This window comes from Stegostoma tigrinum, chromosome 25 (assembly GCF_030684315.1).
Source record: "Stegostoma tigrinum isolate sSteTig4 chromosome 25, sSteTig4.hap1, whole genome shotgun sequence".
Lineage (NCBI taxonomy): Eukaryota > Metazoa > Chordata > Chondrichthyes > Orectolobiformes > Stegostomatidae > Stegostoma > Stegostoma tigrinum.
Genome location: NC_081378.1, coordinates 38340177 through 38347698, shown reverse-complemented (window position 1 = coordinate 38347698; position 7522 = coordinate 38340177). Strand labels below are relative to the sequence as shown.

Here is a 7522-nt window from a genome sequence, read left to right as displayed (position 1 = left end):
AACTTTCCCCCCACGGTGATCGAGAACGCCCTTGACCGCGTCTCCCGCATTTCCCGCGACACATCGCTCACACCCCGCCCCCGCCACAACCGCCCCAAGAGGATCCCCCTCGTTCTCACACACCACCCTACCAACCTCCGGATACAACGCATTATCCTCCGACACTTCCGCCATTTACAATCCGACCCCACCACCCAAGACATTTTTCCATCCCCTCCCCTGTCTGCTTTCCGGAGAGACCACTCTCTCCGTGACTCCCTTGTTCGCTCCACACTGCCCTCCAACCCCACCACACCCGGCACCTTCCCCTGCAACCGCAGGAAATGCTACACTTGTCCCCACACCTCCTCCCTCACCCCCATCCCAGGCCCCAAGATGACATTCCACATCAAGCAGAGGTTCACCTGCACATCTGCCAATGTGGTATACTGCATCCACTGTACCCGGTGCGGCTTCCTCTACATTGGGGAAACCAAGCGGAGGCTTGGGGACCGCTTTGCAGAACACCTCCGCTCAGTTCGCAAAAAACAACTGCACCTCCCAGTCGCAAACCATTTCCACTCCCCCTCCCATTCTCTTGATGACATGTCCATCATGGGCCTCCTGCACTGCCACAATGATGCCACCCGAAGGTTGCAGGAACAGCAACTCATATTCCGCCTGGGAACCCTGCAGCCATATGGTATCAATGTGGACTTCACCAGTTTCAAAATCTCCCCTTCCCCTACTGCATCCCTCAACCAGCCCAGTTCGTCCCCTCCCCCCACTGCACCACACAACCAGCCCAGCTCTTCCCCCCCACCCACTGCATCCCAAAACCAGTCCAACCTGTCTCTGCCTCCCTAACCTGTTCTTCCTCTCACCCATCCCTTCCTCCCACCCCAAGCCGCACCCCCCGCTACCTACTAACCTCATCCCACCTCCTTGACCTGTCCGTCTTCCCTGGACTGACCTATCCCCTCCCTACCTCCCCACCTACACTCTCTCCACCTATCTTCTTTACTCTCCATCTTCGGTCCGCCTCCCCCTCTCTCCCTATTTATTCCAGTTCCCTCCCCCCATCCCCCTCTCTGATGAAGGGTCTAGGCCCGAAACGTCAGCTTTTGTGCTCCTGAGATGCTGCTTGGCCTGCTGTGTTCATCCAGCCTCACATTTTATTATCTTGGAATCTCCAGCATCTGCAGTTCCCATTATCTCTGCTGCAAATGGTTATCTTGCTACCATTTATGTTTAATATTTTCATATGTACTACATGAGTTTCTCAGACATAGTCTTTTTCACTGTTACAGAGCCAGTCTGCCATGGCGAATGGTCTCCTTGGTTTAATCAAAATACTCCAACGATTTCTGAACCAAAAGATGTGGAAATTTTGTTTCTTATAAAGGATAAGTTGTGCCCTCACCCTGAGGATGTTGGAGTCGTTCAGTGTCAATACGTTGATTATCCTGAGAAGCCACTGAGTGAATCAGCAGACAATGTGATTTGTGAAAATGACTTGGGACTGGTGTGTAAAGTTTCTGAAGGATCTTCACGGATGTTTTGTGATGACTACAAAATTCGCGTTTGCTGCAAGTCACATGTGTTGACAATGCCAACAACAATCAGTGAAACATCCACTTCTGGTAGGAGTGCTGTGTATATATATGAGAGGATCTTTTTTGATTAACTTGTCTAATTGACGATGTTGTCGTGTTACTTTTCCCACAAACAATGAGTGATCAATATTAGTTGACAGAAGTAGAAGAGAAATTGGAAGTAATTATCTTTTTCCAAATGGCATGCAGTGGCTGGTGTGATAGCACAAGGGTCAGCACATTAGCCCAACAAGCCATGATATAATGTGAAAGTACATAATTGCATGGTTTTGATTGTGTTTGGTGCAGTATAGTGCCAGATCCAAGCACAGAGATACCCATAAATAGCAGCCCTGTGACTGAGTTTAAAGGTGGATAAATGTTGTCTCACCCCATATCTTGACTTGTTCAATATGTTGGGCCGATTGAAGACCTTCTTCAAGTGTTTGTGAGCCCATTTTGAAGTCTTGAAGACACATATTAGTTGATGTGAAACATACCAGAATGATCATTGCTGCCTGCCAAGAATGAATGAATTAATTGATTTTCTTTTCAACGTAACCTAGGGTTAACATTAACCACAGCAGCAACAGGAAAACCAAGCACTTCACAAGTCACTGTCAGTGGTGAGTTTTATTCATCCATTTACCAGAGCATGGAAAACTATCATTGCAAAACCTACTTTAACACTGAATAATTTTCTTCTGCTGTTTAGCACGTGCACCAACAACAGTGTCAGGTACACCGGTTTCTCCTACAACCGTCCAGACTGGTAAGTAAAGCTCGATTCACCTGAATGCATGTAGTCAGTGGAATGCAATGTGAGAATTCCCGAGGATTGATTGTGTTTTTCTGCTGTACAGGGCCAAGTCCACACACACAGTCGCCCATGACAAGTGGCCGTGTGACTGGGATTGAAGGTGAGTTATTGATTTCTCTTCATCAAGACCTATTTGGTATGTAAATCCTCAGATCAAAGGAGAGCTTCTCAAGTGGGCCATCCTGAAAGAAAAGATTCTGTTGTGGTGTTTGTGAATCAAAAGTTCATTCATTTTTGATATTACATTTGAAAAATGGAAAGTTTCGATATTTTGTGAGCAGAATCCGCAATATTATTGCACATTGTGAAATTTATGATTGGTATTGGTCAGTGTCTTGAATGTCAACCTTTCATTTTTAATCACTTCTGCAGTTAGCTGGAAAGGAAATTTTGTTTTTGACAGAAACAGGTTTGTGGGTTTTCAAAAACAACTCTGTGACATGTTCACTTTCAAGATTTCAATTTTTAAAAAATTCCAACTCACCATCCAACATGAACCTGCAAGGAATTAGAGCCAAAAATTTGTCTTCAAGGTGGCATTTCATTCACTCCACAATTATTCAAGTGATACTTTAATGTGAATATTGAAGACCTTCTTCAAATATTTGTGAGCCCATTTTGAAGTCTTGAAGACGCATATTACTTGGTGTGAAACATACCAGAATGAACATTCCTGCTGGCTGAGAACGAATGAATTAATGTATTTTCTTTTCAATGCTACCTAGGGTTAACATTAACCACAGCAGCAACAGGAAAACCAAGGACTTCACAAGTCACTGTCAGTGGTAAGTATTATTCATCCTTTTACCAGAGCATGGAAAACTATCATTGCAAAACCTCCTTTAAAACTGAATACTTTTCTTCTGCTGTTTAGCACGTGCACCAACAACAGTGTCAGGTACACCGGTTTCTCCTACAACCGCACCGACTGGTAAGTAAAGCTCGATTCACCTCAATGTATGTAGTCAGTGGAATGCAATGTGAGAATTCCAGAGGATTGATTGTGTTTTCCACATGTACAGGGCCAAGTCCACACACACAGTCGCCCATGACAAGTGGCCGTGTGACTGGGATTGAAGGTGAATTATTGATTTCTCTTCATCAAGAGATGTTTGGTATAGTAACGAGGGCTTGTGTAATGAACAGTTACTGGTGAAGAGAGAAGCAGTCCTTTGTGTTGATCCATCCATGTGTGTGGAATTGTGCAAGTTTTGAGCTTTGGAGAACGTGCCCATTTCTGTTTGTGAGCATCTTATTTGTTGACAGTGCCTGTTTCTTTCTACATTTCCTGATGGGAAAGGAGTGAAATGACAGAATGTCATTCTCCACGACATTCACTGCTCTCTATGGAATAAACTGTGCACACAGAATATTGGCTTTGCTTTGCCTGACGTGTTGTCCATTCAGCAGTCGTTTTGACGTGTCGGGTGTTTCACCATTTTTGATTCTTTCCTTGAGGGGTCTGTTTCACCTTGTGCGTCAGGGCTTAACATGTTTTCCTTTACATAATTCACTCTGTCATTCTGATGAATGTTACAGTTTGCATTTTGTCTGAACACGGTTTGATTATTCAAGATAGATAGAGTCGATAGCCAGAGACTATTTCCCAGGGCAGAAATGGCTAGCACGAGGGGTCATAGTTTTAAGCTGGTTGGTGGAAAGTATAGAGGGGATGTCAGAGGCAGGTTCTTTACGCAGAGAGTTGTGAGAGCATGGAATGCGTTGCCAGCAGCAGTTGTGGAAGCAAGGTCATTGGGGTCATTTAAGAGACTGCTGGACATGCATATGGTCACAGAAATTTGAGGGTGCATCCATGAGGATCAATGGTCGGCACAACATTGTGGGCTGAAGGGCCTGTTCTGTGCTGTACTGTTCTATGTTCTCTATGTTCTATGTTCTAAGTGATACTTCAATGTGCATATTGAAGACATTCTGCAAATGTTTGTGAGCTGCATAGAAGCTGCTTGAAGACTCATGATTTGATGTGAAACATACCAGAATGAACATTCCAGCCTGCTGAGAATTTATGGAGTATTTTATTTTCTTATCAATGCAAACTAGGTTTAACATTATCAACAACAACAAGAAAATCAAGCACTACACAAGTCACCATCAGTGGTGAGTATTATTCATCCATTTATCACAGCATGGAAAAGTATCTTTGCAAAACCTCCAATAAAAGTTAATAATTTTCCTCTGCTGTTAGCACATGCACCAACTGCAGTGACAGGTACAACGTTTTCTCCTGCAACCATCCGCACTGGTAAGTAAAGCTGCATTCATCTTAATGCATGTAGTCAATGGAGTGCAATGTCAGAATTTGAAAAGATCGATTGTGTTCTGTGCTGTATATGGGCAGTTCCTAGCTCAGAGACACCCATGAGTAGTAGCCACATTAGATGTGGCAACAAGGGTCTGTGTAATGAACAGATGCTGGTGAAGAGTGAAGCAAGCGTTTGTGTTGGTGCATCCATGTGTGTGGAATTGTATCATGTATGAGCTAGTGCCAAATTCCCCATTTCTTTTTGTGAGCATCTTATTTGTTGACAGTGCATGATTTGTCCTGTGTTTACTGACAGGGTAGGAGTGAAATGATAGAATGTCAGAGAAATACGAATGCTTGATGCTATCCTTCGAGACATTCAGTGTGCTTCCACGGAATAAACTGTGCACAGAGAATATTGCTTCACTTTGCCTCACGTCTTGTCCAAATAGCAACAGTTTTGATTTGTGGAATTTTTCACCATTTTTGATTCTTCGCTTGGGGCCATGTTGCACACTGTCCATCATCATTTGCTGTGTTTTCTTTTACATAATTCTCTCTGGTCTTTTGGTGTTAACTTACAATCTGCTTTTTGTCTGCGATGATAAACGTTCTGCCTATTTCTGCTTTGATTGACTGATTTGACAATGGCTCTTTGAAGTACAAATAAATTCTGCAAATGGTTATCTTGCTACACTTATGTTTAATATTTTCATCTGTACTACATGAGTTTCTCAGACATAGTCATTTTCACTGTTACAGAGCCAGTCTGCCATGGCGAATGGTCTCCTTGGTTTAATCAAAATACTCCGACAGTTTCCGAACCAAAAGACTTGGAACTTTTGTTTCTTATAAAGGATAAGTTGTGTCCTCACCCTGAGGATGTTGGAGTCGTTCAGTGTCAATACGTTGATTATCCTGAGAAGCCACTGAGTGAATCAGCAGACAATGTGATTTGTGAAAATGACCTGGGACTGGTGTGTAAAGTTTCTGAAGGATCTTCACGGATGTTTTGTGATGACTACAAAATTCGCGTTTGCTGCAAGTCACATGTATTAACAAAGCCAACAACAATCAGTGAAACATCCACTTCTGGTAGGAGTGCTGTGTATATATATGAGAAGATTTTTTTGATTAACTTGTCTAATTGATGATGTTGTCGTGTTACTTGTCCCACAAACAATGAGTGATCAACATTAGTTGATAGATGTAGAAGAGAGAGTGGAAGTAATTGTCTTTTTCCAAATGGCATGCAGTGGCTGGTGTGATAGCACAAGGGTCAGCGCATTAGCCCAACAAGTCATGATATAATGTGAAAGGACATAATTGCATGGCTTTGATTGTGTTTGGTGCAGTATAGTGCCAGATCCAAGTGCAGAGATACCCATAAATAGCAGCTCTGTGACTGAGTTTAAAGGTGGATAAATGTTGTCTCACCCCATACCTTGACTTGTTCAATATGTGGGGAATATTGAAGACCTTCTTCAAGTGTTTGTGAGCCCATTTTGAAGTCTTGAAGACACATCTTAGTTGATGTGAAACATACCAGAATGATCATTGCTGCCTGCCAAGTATGAATGAATTAATTGATTTTCTTTTCAACGTAACCTAGGGTTAACATTAACCACAGCAGCAACAGGAAAGCCAAGCACTTCACAAGTCACTGTCAGTGGTGAGTATTATTCATCCATTTACCAGAGCATGGAAAACTATCTTTGCAAAACCTACTTTAAAACTGAATACTTTTCTTCTGCTATTTAGCACGTGCACCAACAACAGTGTCAGGTACACCGGTTTCTCCTACAACCGTCCAGACTGGTAAGTAAAGCTCGATTCACCTGAATGTATGTAGTCAGTGGAATGCAATGTGAGAATTCCAGAGGATTGATTGTGTTTTCCACATGTACAGGGCCAAGTCCACACACACTGTCGCCCATGACAAGTGGCCGTGTGACTGGGACTGAAGGTGAGTTATTGATTTCTCTTCATCAAGAGTTGTTTGGTATAGTAACGAGGGCTTGTGTAATGAACAGTTACTGGTGAAGAGAGAAGCAGTCCTTTGTGTTGATCCACCCATGTGTGTGGAATTGTGCAAGTTTTGAGATTTGGAGAACGTGCCCATTTCTGTTTGTGAGCATCTTATTTGTTGACAGTGCCTGTTTCTTCGTGCGCTTCCTGATGGGAAAGCAATCGAATGACAGAATGTCATCCTCCAAGCCTTTCACTGGTCTCCATGGAATAAACTGTGCACGTAAAACTTCGGCTTTACTTTACCTGGCGTGTTGCCCTTTCAACAATTGTTTTGACGTGTCAGGTGATTCACCATTCTTGATTCTTTTCTTGAGGGGTTTGTTTCACCTTGTGCATCAGGGCTTAACATGTTTTCCTTTACATAATTCACTCTGTGATTCTGTTGAATGTTAGTCTTCATTTTGTCTGAACATGTTTCGATTATTCCAGTGATACTTTAACGTGCATATTGAAGATCTTCTGCAAATGTTTGTGAGCCCATTTCGAAGTTGCTTGAAGACACTTATGACTTGATGCGAAACATATGAGAATAAACATTCCAGCCTACTGAGAATTAATGGTTTATTTTATTTTCTTGTCATTGCTAACTAGTCATGATGTAATGTGAACGTACATAATTGCATGGTTATGATCGTGTTCAGTGCAGGATAGCGCCTGGTCCAAGCACAGAGATACCCATAAATAGCAGCCCTGTGACTCAGTTTAAATGTGGATCAGTGTTGTCTCACCCCACACCTTATTTATGCACATGTGGTTGCTCTCAAAAGATAAATTGAGTAGTGAGCCAGATTTGCAGCAAAAGTTGTCAAATCATGCCTGCGAGTCTCGCAATGG

The 7522-nt window shown here is 42.8% G+C and overlaps 1 long non-coding RNA gene across 1 annotated transcript; it reads left to right on the top strand.

The window, feature by feature from the left end:
- The first annotated feature begins 4454 nt into the window (after positions 1 to 4454).
- On the top strand, positions 4455 to 5473 carry LOC132210962 (uncharacterized). The gene is made up of 3 exons (XR_009447228.1): positions 4455 to 4512; positions 4601 to 4657; positions 5420 to 5473. It is a non-coding gene; the product is annotated as an uncharacterized LOC132210962 (long non-coding RNA).
- The last annotated feature ends 2049 nt before the right edge of the window (positions 5474 to 7522 follow it).